Consider the following 12,500-nt stretch of genomic DNA (forward strand, 5'->3'; position numbering starts at 1 on the left):
CCATTATTACAATAACTTCCCTCAGTTTAAATACAATATTTTATTCTAATGCTGTTCGTGTTAACGGTGATGAAAATAAGCGGAGAGAATATTGTACATAATCATCGTACTCTTAACTTTACAGTAAAATTATCTCATTGTTTATTCAAAATATAGTTGCTTTGAAATGAGTGGGAAATTATACCTTTCTTTTCCAAGAAAATACCTTTAGACGGTTGTAGTCTTTTGTTCACAACTTGTGGAATTTTAGCAGGATTTAACAATTCATTTCCGCAGATCATATAAAGCATTCAAACTCCCGAAGAATATTTCCATGAAAAGTGGAAAGGGAACAGTTTAATGTCTTTTTTGGCGCAGTTGAGCAAATGTTATTTCTAGCTAAAAAAAACATTTAATTTGGAATTTCTTTATGTTAAGGGCAAATAACTTTCAGTGTTTTCAGTATCTATACTTGCATTAATAATAATAGTTGAACATTTCTTACTCTCTTGTAATCTGCGGTGCAAAAAAATGCATATCAACAAAATATAAGATAACTGTGAGCAAAATATTTTTATGTTTTCCAGTGAGAAATTTAGTTAAAAAGCTGACATTAAATTCTCAGAAGAGAGAAAGCTAAATCAATAGCTTTCTCTCTCATTGGTGCCTTTAGACAGAGGCCCAAAGCCTTTCTCTTGCTCTCGATCATACTGCATCTGGACGACGGAGGCTTATGCTGAGAAGGATACGAGTTGTTGTCCTTGGAATAAGGATGAAAAGTGCATTCCAGGGAATGGGGTTTTCGGCCGCTGAGCCCAGCGGGGAATTCCTCGTCGCCCCGGAATTTAGATTTTATCTTATGGTGACGCGGAAGGATACGATAAGCTCCTGCTGTTTGATACATGGCCCTCGAAGGAACAGGTGAAAATGGGAATGTAGGAAGTCGCCGAGAGCTTTTATTACCGAAGGATATTTTTCGAGATTTTGGCCGGGGATTCTGGGACTCCTGAGGGAGATAGATGTCGCACACTTAACAACGTATTTTTGTGGATTCACAGCTTGACTTAGAAATGTAACAAATTGATCTGAATATAGAATCTAAGATGTCATACTTAAAACTTGTCATAATTTACAAATTTCTGGTGTTAAGCACATTAAGTCTGTGGATTTTCCGCTTGGCGAAAATATCTGATAAATTATTTAGATTCAGTAACGGTAGGTTTCATACTTAAAATTATAATTGACAAACCTTCGGCTTAAATATGAAGTCAGAAATCTGCTCATGCAACTAAGATTGGCTGGTTTGGAAACTATCTAATGAACAGTTCAGATTCTATAATATTAGGTATCATACTAAAACCTTATAATTTACAAACTTTTGGTTCTTAAAAGAATCTCCGAAACTTCTTCCTGCCTCAGCTGCAAGCAACTATAGTTGGCTGGTTTACAAGAAGCTGCTGTGGAGAATGTCACCAAAACGCTTTAGTGAAACTCGGGCCTTTTCTAAAAGTTCCAGCTTCTCTTTGATCTTTTACTACAATTTCAAGATGAATGTGACTTTGAAAAAAATAACTGGACCCAGATTCTACATTCCTTTTGCAAACTAGAATTGCAATTGCCAAAGAAAAAAGCTAAAATCAAAATGAATAGTTAGGTTCATTAATGCTAAATCATTGTAAAATCATTTTATATGAATTTTCTAACCTGCTGGTAAAAAAAAATAGTCAATAATTGTAACCATAAGCGGATTTGTCTATTTCAATTATGCACGGATATCTACGGTCACGATTTCAATTGATTTGCGAAAAAAACTCCTACATTTTTCATTTACAGTAAAGACAGCCTGACATTCCGTGATTTGTCACTTACACTGTAATCAATTATTTTTGACTTCTATTCGGTGGTGAAATGTTCGAGTGACACAATCCCAGCAGTGTTAAATCATTAATATGCATTTCGTTTTTAATTGCGACCACAGGCGTCATGCGCACTCAAAGGCGTTATTTGTGTTCTGTTTCTATCAAGTGAAAATGGAAAAGGGAGAATCAGTTGTACATAATAATAATAATAATAATAATAATAATAATAATAATAATAATAATAATAATAATAATAATAATAATAATAATAATAATATAGAGGCAATGAAAGGAGTATTAAGAAAAAAATAGCGACAATTGTGCTGGAGATGGGTAAGAAGCATCTCATAACATTAGTTAATGCCAAATTGGATGACTGCTTCTGGAATCAGGAGGTAAAGAATGTCCCCCTGAAAAATGGGAAGAAATATTTCTGCATGACCACTTGGTTTAAGGGCTATTGATCAACGAGGAATCAAATTTGAGTAAATTAAACTCATTCCAGAAAAAAAGCTGGTACAAATATATCCTATAATTTTTCTTTATTCTCCCTGCTGCTATTTTTTCTAAAGAACACCACATTGTTTGAAAGATTGAATTTCAAGTCAATGGCCCTTGTGGACTTGTTCCGTTTGAATAGGGTTCATCTTAATAATAATATATTAATAAAAATAATAATACCTGCTTTACATTTATAATAACAAGTATCAAAAAGATATCGATTAATACGGTAATTGCTAATTGTACCGAAGAGTCATTAAAACGAGTGCCTTAACCAATAATAGTCGTATTTCCATTAGCCGTCACAGCCTTGTCATGCAGCATTTAAAATATCCTAAATCAGACGAAAATCCTATTGATTAAGCACAGCAATATCAGCCATAACGAAAGTACCCGCATCCCGTTATTACAAGTTAACAATATCTAACTTGATTCACATTCATTTCTAGATTCCAGCTCAACAAATCTGTGGATGGATTCAACTTTGGTTCTCCGTTCTATATCAGACTTCCGGTAGGAGGTGGGCCATGATTAGGTGGATAATTTGGGGCCAGTTTATGCCCCGAGTTTCCACCTCATGGTCCAACCCCTACCGGAAGTCTAAAATAGGACGGACAATCAAAACTGATTCCATTCCCAGATTTCTTGAACTAGAGCCTAGTAATGAATATGAATTAGTTTAAATATTGTTAACTTGTTCCTAGAGGCTAGTGGAACAATCAGCTAGCCCCTTTTATTAGGCAAAGATATACTTGATGGAATAGAAAATGACCTTGACAAACAAATTATTAATATAAGAATGGCTAGACTCACCGAAAATTAATAAAACAAAATAAATACACACAAACACACACACATACACACACACATATATGTATATATATATATATATATATTATATATATATATATATTATTATTATATATATATAATATATATATATATATAAATAAAGATAAATGCCACGAAGAAAAATAAACGAAGGATGTCTGCAAGATCTTTCGACTTTAAAAGTCCTTTACTGAGCAGGATACTGACAGTAAAGGACTTTTAAAGTCGAAAGATCTTGCAGACCATCGTTTATTTTTCCTTCGTGGCATTTATCTTTATTTATGGATTATCACGTTCCTAACTTTCGTGATTCAGTTATACATACATATATATATATATATATATATATATATATATATATATATATATATATATATATATATATATATATATATAAAACGTTTAAAGAACAACAAATAAATATGACTGAATCTACTGGACCGTCATCGTCAGTAATCATCTAACCACTATAAAGTTACCCAAAACCAGCAAGAGTTATTAGTGACAGCACAAGTGATGTTTTTGTCTGAGGGAGATTTATTCACGAGAGAAAGGGAATAAAAGCGGTGGTGATATATAAAAGGATGGAAGCAGTGAGCAATAAAGAATGAACATTGGACGAATGAAAGAGATTAAAGAGATAACGGTTACGAGAGCGAGGGTAATTAGTATGTAGGGAATGAAATAAACTCACACTAATTCTATCCAAAATATAAAACTACAAAATTAACACATTGATATATAAAGACAATACAGGAATAAACTGGGAGCGTAAGTATAAAAATTGTATTAAGAAGTTTAAATATACAGAAGGGTGGATAGTGAATATAGGATAAGGAATATAATTCTAAAATTAAAACCATTTGAGAGGTTTATTTGATACTGTGAAAGAATGATTGACGAAAAGATTGCCCATCTGTAAGTGTGTATTTTTTGGTTTGTTTGTTACAGGCTATCCTAGGAGCAAGAGCCCGTGCTGGCATAAGGCCAGAAAATCTACAACAACAACAAAGCGTATGGCAGCCAGAACCAAACAGATGGCTCCAGTATTATCCTTCTTTTAATATCACTTTTGGTATAATTTTTGCATTAACAACTAAGTCTTCCTTTATTCTTTCTTTATTTTCTACATAGTGTATTTAACCTTATTCGAACAGACCTGGCTGATTCTTTTTTTTCGCACAGGTAGCTGCTGCATTGTGAAGACGGGAAACTAGTTACGTCTTCACATTACGTCATACGTTATTCACTGAATGATGACGTTGAGTGTCGATCCAGCGAAATTTCAAAATTTACAATTAGCAGAAAACTTCAGTTGTTCCCTATCATTTTCATAAATTTTTTACATTAAAAATATAGAACATTCTGCACATGAAGCATTTGAAACTAAGCATTATCCTCGATAGTACCTGTAATTATAACAGTATTGGGAATTGTAATGTTGTGGATTTTATACTTTATCTGCTGGCATATAGCTCTTGTGAAAACTTCTCAGGTTATAAATACTCTGAGACGCTTACTTATAACTATAATAAAAATATATAAAAAAAATGCTATTGGTAGACCATGCATTGTACAAAACTCTCATAATAACGTGTCAATCTCTTCCGATCAAAGCCAACTAACATTTCAGTCAAGACTCACTCAGTGTCAGCAGTATATCAGCAACATTGCGACAGATTAGGGTCATCTTTCACTCAAACTGATCTTCATTTTATGTCGGGTCAGAAGTTCTTGGAAGTCGCAGAATCGGGTCGTGGGGTTGGGGAGAGGGGTGGCGGGGTGCCCATAGCGCGAAATGCCTCGTTCGTTAAAACATTTTGTGGTGAAAATTACTTCGGGAAAAGTTTCGTAACTATCATTACTCTCTTTTTCATTTAGGTGTTATGAAAAAAAGGAAAAATAAGAGAAATAGTTTGAGAGGTGAGGCTGAATAATAAAACTCTTCGTAAGTACCGAACAGATTTTATTTTTATTTTTTCTTTCATTAGCCAACTTTTTAAAATTTCCTTCCCTGTTTCTATTTTATTTTGCAATTATCTCATCATAAAAATGTATAAAATACCTCATCTATCAAAGAAATATGTATTTTTTTCCATTTTAAGATCTTTTTAAATCAAATTCCCTTTTTTTCCTTTTCCTAACCGATAAATAAATCTAATAACGCATGTTTCTACACATTTCAATCAATGTTGGATTTAATTTTTATGTATCGATATGGTCAAGCATAGGCTTAACGCCCTTATATTACAAATTACTTATCATTATGAAATTTAAATCGGGCAATTCTGAATGAAAAGGGCCATTCAAATGCAAAAATTTCTAAATTTAGCTATATGAAATGCTTTCAAAATGTCTAGAAAAGGTTATGTAAAAGCAGATAAAAGAGAACTAAAGTAGTCAGTTACACTTACACACATACACACACATGCACACATAATTACAACGTTGCAGAAATTACACGTTAAGAAAAATCCCACAGCTGACGGAATTATTACAAATCGGTTGAAATATTGGTGTAGGTTTTGTTTGAATGATAAACATTAGGAATTGTAAGGCCCTTCAGCCATGTAAATGAAACACATCCTATTACCAGATTGGAAAGCAAATTGTTAAAATGTTTCATAGTGGTAGCTTACAGCCCAACTGATGAGAATAAGTGTTTATCATAATGTTCAATAGATCATTGATATAGTTTTCACAAATAATGGGAATAAAGGATTGTCCTTCACCTTGCATCGACTGATGTCTACTGGTTGATAGAACCGCCTTCAATTTTCACTATATATATATATATATATATATATATATATATATCTATATATATATATATATATATATATATGTATATATATGTATATATATATGTATATATATATATATATATATATATATATATATATATATATATATATATATATATATATATATATATATATCTTTTTTCCACAGGACTGCCTTCTCTTCTCGACGCTGAGGAACAGGACCCAGTTCCTTTCGCTTTCTTTCTTCGAGACAAACACGAAAGTTTTGCAATATGAAAAAATAATGTTTTTCTTGGAACTTCAGATAATTTTCTCTTGAAAAAGAAAGTGATAAGGAAGGCATTATACATTGGATTAAAACTTTTTTTCTTAAGAAGGAAAATAGGAGTGAGAGTGATTGCGCATATATATATATATATATATATATCTATATATATAATATATATATATATATATATATGTATATATATATATATATATATATATATATATATATATATGTATATATATATATATATATATATATATATATATATATATATATATATATATATATATATATTATATATATATATATGCGCAATCACTCTCACTCCTATTTTCCTTCTTAAAGAAAAAAAAAAAAAGTTTTAATCCAATGTTATAATGCCTTCCTTATCACTTTCTTTTTCAAGAGAAAATTATCTGAAGTTCCAAGAAAAACATTATTTTTTCATATTGCAAAACTTTCGTGTTTGTCTCGAAGAAAGAAAGCGAAAGGAACTGGGTCCTGTTCCTCAGCGTCGAGAAGAGAAGGCAGTCCTGTGGAAAAAAGATAAAGGAAGAAGGATACTGCAGTGGCCAGGAGGAGGAGGAGGATGAGGAGTAGGAGGAGGAGGAGGAGGAGGAGGATCTTATAACTTTATTTCTTTGATTTTTTGGGGATATAAGAGAAAAGTATGACACTAAGTGTCATAAACAATCTATTGATATGGTTCTTATGACAATAATCACCATGGAATTTCATCATCATTTATCATTACAAAAATAATGATAACAATTCATCTGTTCTACCGATCGTCAAAATAAAATCAATCAATATATAAAATAAACAGAGAACCATGGAGTACGATTTACATTAGACAATTTTGATTTATAGCATGCCTGTAATTAATAACACTGATAACATGTACCTGGTATACAGACGAATTTAAATAAAAAATACTTAATAAGTGCTACAAGAAGGTTGACAAGTCACTTGCTTGTTATTAGTAAGTCTGGTGTGAAGTTCATCTCTAGAGCACAGTAAACGATATGAAATTTGTTAATATGACATCCCAAGAAAATTACTAGAAAGGAAGGATTTAGAAGTGAGATAGTCAACAATGAAATAATATATAGTATTAATTACACACTAGATATTACAGGAAAGTATTTATTATCAATATTAGTATTACTATTAAAACGAAATATATATACGATATATATATATATATATATATATATATATATATAATATATATATATATATATATTATATATATATGTGTGTGTGTGAGTGTGTGTGTGACTGCGCGTTTGTTTGCGTGAGTAACAGATAAAGTTAACTAAATAAGAAGGCAAACATATGGCAATAACTTTACTGAGATCGTAATATTTAGTTAAATCTTCAACAGCAATTAAGATGAAAACGGAGAGGAATTATCCCATAGAAGGAAATCCCTGCTTTTTTTGGTGTGTACATCAGTACTAAGACTAACTTCAATGCAGTTGTAAGGAACAGTTGTAAACGATTAGAATTGCTTCAGTCACTTTTCTACAACTATATCATAACCTTCTACAACCCTTCTATTACCCAATGCATTCCTTTTAACATTTCCAATCACCGTCTTTTCACTCTGTAAGAATATTTCCACTATGTTAACCTCTTATTGCTTTACTGCGAAGAATTGCTTAGAACGTTTCCCCGCAGTTTCGAAAAAGATAGCGAAAGTAAAGGACCTTTAAAAGCAACCGTTCTCTAAGCCAAAGTGAGAAACGATTTTCGGCCTCGTTTTTTGAAGGACTGAACGTGTCTCTTCCGATGGACTACATTCTCCGTTAGTTTTCCATTTCTGTATTTTACTCGTATATTTCGGGACGTCGAGACGACTTCGTTAATTAAGTGACTAAATTCACGAATTCACTTGTGAAGGATGTTTTGACTCATATTTTAATTAGTGCTTTACACACGTAGTCCTCACGCCCGTAGAGAAACAAATTATTCAGAGAGAGAGAGAGAGAGAGAGAGAGAGAGAGAGAGAGAGAGAGAGAGAGAAAATACAAAAGGCAAAGAAAGAGACAACTGATAATGAGCAAATGCAGTGATGGTGAATTGTAAGAGAGAGAGAGAGAGAGAGAGAGAGAGAGAGAGAGAGAGAGAACACAATAGGAAATAAACAACTGCAACACAACAATAAGTATCAAAGCAATAAAACAGGGACTGTGAGTTAGTCATCTATCCCCAGTGTCCAATGACCCACCTCAAATTTTCATTTATATCCTGGATTCCAGATTTCCAGAGAACTGCGCAGTAAAATCCAAAGGTCGAAAAAATGATATCCCAGTCGAAGGAAGATTCGGGTTTCCTCCAAAAGTTTCGTCGTCAGGCTGGCATCGCCAAGGTCAGGGCATAGAATCCTGCAGGATTATTACGTTCTGGAGGGATTGCCATGGAAGGAGTCCTCATCCGTAGGACTTCGATGCTAAGAGTTCTTGCCTTCCTTTTATCGACTCGGCTCTCTTACATTTTAATTTAGAGACGAATTATCATCTCTCATGGATGTCCAAACAGGACTTCACTGACACTGGTGAGAGAGAGAGAGAGAGAGAGAATAGGAGAGAAGAGAGAGAGAGAGAGAGAGAGAGAGAGAGATAACGTTTGGATGGAGCTGGGGGAGTTCCAGAACCAGGAAGTAAAAAGTAAAATTTAGGGCTGTGTTCAACCCATTGTGAGTATAAATGTAATTCGAACTTTATTCCATAATAATTAGTTATGATCGCTGCTATCATTATTGCTATTCTTTATCTTCTAGGAATCAGGACTCTAGCACAATAGACACATTATAAGTCTTCTTAAACGGTCCTTAGAATTTGATTCATGAACAGTAAAAGAAACTAATTGGATAATTAAAGAATTTTTACCATGATTTCAACTACTCATATGTTATTTTTTATTAATATGTTATGGTATCAATATCAACACGCAATTACTCTTTTATTTCAACTGCTGTATCGCGGATGAACACATAAGTACACATAGACACACCTATATTCACATACGTATATCAGAAGAATTACTCAAGTCTATAGAAAAAAATACCCTTATGAGAAAAACTGGAAATTCCCTAAAGGAAAAGAGGGAAACGATAACATTACGAGATATTAATCTTCAAGAATAAGACTTCCTTCTTCTCAGTGAGAATTATTGATTGTGTAAGAGGGAAACATTTCTGACGAGAAAACTTCCCACTTATCCGAAACTCGCTAACTTTTTTCCATTACACATTTAATTAACGTAGATTCGTAGCAACTTACTTTTGTTTTTATTGTTCTCTGTATGTCAATTTAATACAGGGTAAATAAAAAAAATCATTAGAAAAATGACTCCCCCAGGGAATTTCCATCACAATATATATATATATATATATATATATATATATATATATATATATATATATATATATATATATATATATATATATATATATCCACAAGAGAGGGAGACATGCATAGGCGCCGGACAAATGGCCTATTCCACAAACACAGAATCGCCAAATTCATCATCGCTGAGCATAAACGTCTTCTGAGGAGAGGGGGTGTGGGGGTGGGGGGGGGGGGGGTCGCGTAAGTTCTTGGGTCACCTGGGTATCCTCTCGGCAAAGGGCGGGGGCTAGCAACTGATGGGTGGCAGTGGTTAGTAATTGGGCCAAGCTTGATTGAGACGCTTACAAAAGGGGGATCTTTCCTTACATAAACAGAGGCTAACGAAGACGAATTCGCGGCCAAGAGGAGGAATGAAAGAAAGACCGAGAGACGAGACTGTAAATGGAAAGGAAAGTACAAGACGAACGTTTCAAAAACAACTTTGGATTGCGTATGAACGCGGCTGTTAATTTGATGTTCGTAACTAGTGAGCAGGAAAAAGAATATATCTTTCAAAGTTTTTTTTGTTTTCTTTTCCTTAGTTTTCGGTTTTCGAATGCAAAAAATTAGGGGGAAATGACATCTGTATAGAGAAAGATTGATAATGGTTAGAAAATACTCTCTCAAGAGGAGGCCAAGATATTAATTTCGGAATAATTCAAAATTTGAAGATAGTGATATTAAGCTCCGTTTTATTCCCCCAGTACCCCCCCCCCCACCTCCCGCCTCTCTCTCTCTCTCTCTCTCTCTCTCTCTCTCTCTCTCTCTCTCGCTATGTCTCTCACTTCTCGAAAATCTTATGTCTGATCAGGGGTGGCCAACGAATACATCTTGCAATGTAATATTCAGGGCGTTAAGAACTAACGATGTCTTCGTAAAAGTATTTCAAAATTAAATCTTATAGAAACTACTGACCGTTTGATTTTTTAGTGTTTAGGTTTTTAAGCTCATGTGAAAAATATTAGAAATATCATATTTAAATTTTTTTTACTTTTTTCCCTTTCAATTTGTAAGCTTGGGCGTGTTTTTCGGTTCGTAACTTGGTGTTAACAAGCTCTCAAAAATATGTCATTATTTCCGATACATATTTGAAAAATATACCGAAATATGATTCAGTATAACATTCGATGTCGCAAATATCTCGTTACAATCTCTTGAATATGGCGAGATATTGGTAATAGTTTTAGGTAAGTTAGGTCATATTATTCGATTTCGCAAATATCTCGTCATCATATCTTACATATGACGAGATACTGGCAATAGTTGTAGGTCATAATATTCGATCTCGCATATTATCTCATTATAATCTCTTAAATACGGCGCGATATTGGAAATATTCGTGGGTTAGTGCTGTATGATAATGGAAGAAACAGATGCCAAAATATCTCTTGCTATTTGACGAAGGCAAAATACGTCAGCAGAAAAAAATGTCTTTTTACTAAACCTGTAGCCTTTACATAACATGAAAATGTTACGCCACTGCTTTATTCATAAACCTAATTACGATAACCTAATTAAGCTCCTCTGTGCAGCTCCCTGTTTAAATATCTTATGCATTTTAATAAGTTTTGGGGTCTTATTTTCGTTTATCCCTAACCTTGTTTACAACTATGACACTGAGATTATTAGTGATAAAATTGTTTGATAAAAGATATATACAACTCGTGACCTCCATAATTTTTCTTGTATTATTTTTCTCGAATGTTTTATATTTTCATTTTTTTACTTCATCTTCTGAGAGATATATTCGGGATACACTTTATAAGGTACTGGCAACTCATATAAATTTTCTTTTAGATTTTCTCATCGTCTCAGTTCTATTTCTGTCTACTTTTTCATGGAATGAATTCTATTGATACTTGATATTGCTCCGTGTCCGTCCGTCTGTCTGCCTATCTGTCTGCCAGTGTTTCTCTGTCTGTGTCTCTCTTCTCGAAAATCTTACCATTGATGTCAGTGATGGTTTGTGAATATCACATAAATATCACTTTGTTTCTTTTTATGTTAGCAGCCGTTTGAAAATTGTCAACACAAAACTCGGAGAATGACGTCAAAGAGAAGGATTTTCTTTTTCTAATTTTTTACGTGAAACTGCGAACGTCAATCGTGAACATAAAAAACAAGCTGGACCTTTTACCATTATTGCTAATTTTCCTTTACCGCTAAGCTGTTGTACCCATTGGTGATAAAAGTCTAGAAGTCTCGACATGCAGATAAAACCTGACTCTAATCCTTTAACACGAAGGATACCGAAGATCTTCTTTTTATTAATTACCTAATCGATTCCTTTAGTGAGGGGATTTTTTTCTTCACTTAGGACTGCCTGTCAAGATATTATCTTGGAGTAATAGAGTTTGCTTAGTGTTTGTTGCCTGATTGATGGTAGTGTTTTCTTAATTCTTCGTCCTTCATTAAGGAGACATTGAATTAGCAGTCATAAGGACAAGGAAGGAAATGGCTTCATAACACAGAAGAAGAGCAGAGAATAACAATCTCCGAAAGACAATGGAGTCGTTCCGGTTTTTTCAAGGCTATTTATGTGATCTTCAAATGGTTTCATTTTTCATTGTCAGTTTTGTCAGAAGGAAGATCAGATCATTTCTTTTGCAAAGCGATTGTTCTCTCTCTCTCTCTCTCTCTCTCTCTCTCTCTCAGGATATGGTTCCTTCGCCGAAAATGAAATATCTTAGACAGTATCCTATTCCTCCTTTCACCGAATTAAGTGGAACAAAACCAGTTGTTCGGATGAAAGTTGTCGAGAAATGAGCATAAAACTACGAGAGAATAAGGGAGAATATAATAAGTTTTATACGAAGAAATTTCACAAAAATTCTAGAGGAGTATTGGCTTTATAGCTTTGAAAATAAATATTACAGAAGAGAGAGAGAGAGAGAGAGAGAGA

This window comes from Macrobrachium nipponense, chromosome 7 (assembly GCF_015104395.2).
Source record: "Macrobrachium nipponense isolate FS-2020 chromosome 7, ASM1510439v2, whole genome shotgun sequence".
In the NCBI taxonomy this organism is placed as follows: Eukaryota; Metazoa; Arthropoda; class Malacostraca; order Decapoda; family Palaemonidae; genus Macrobrachium; species Macrobrachium nipponense.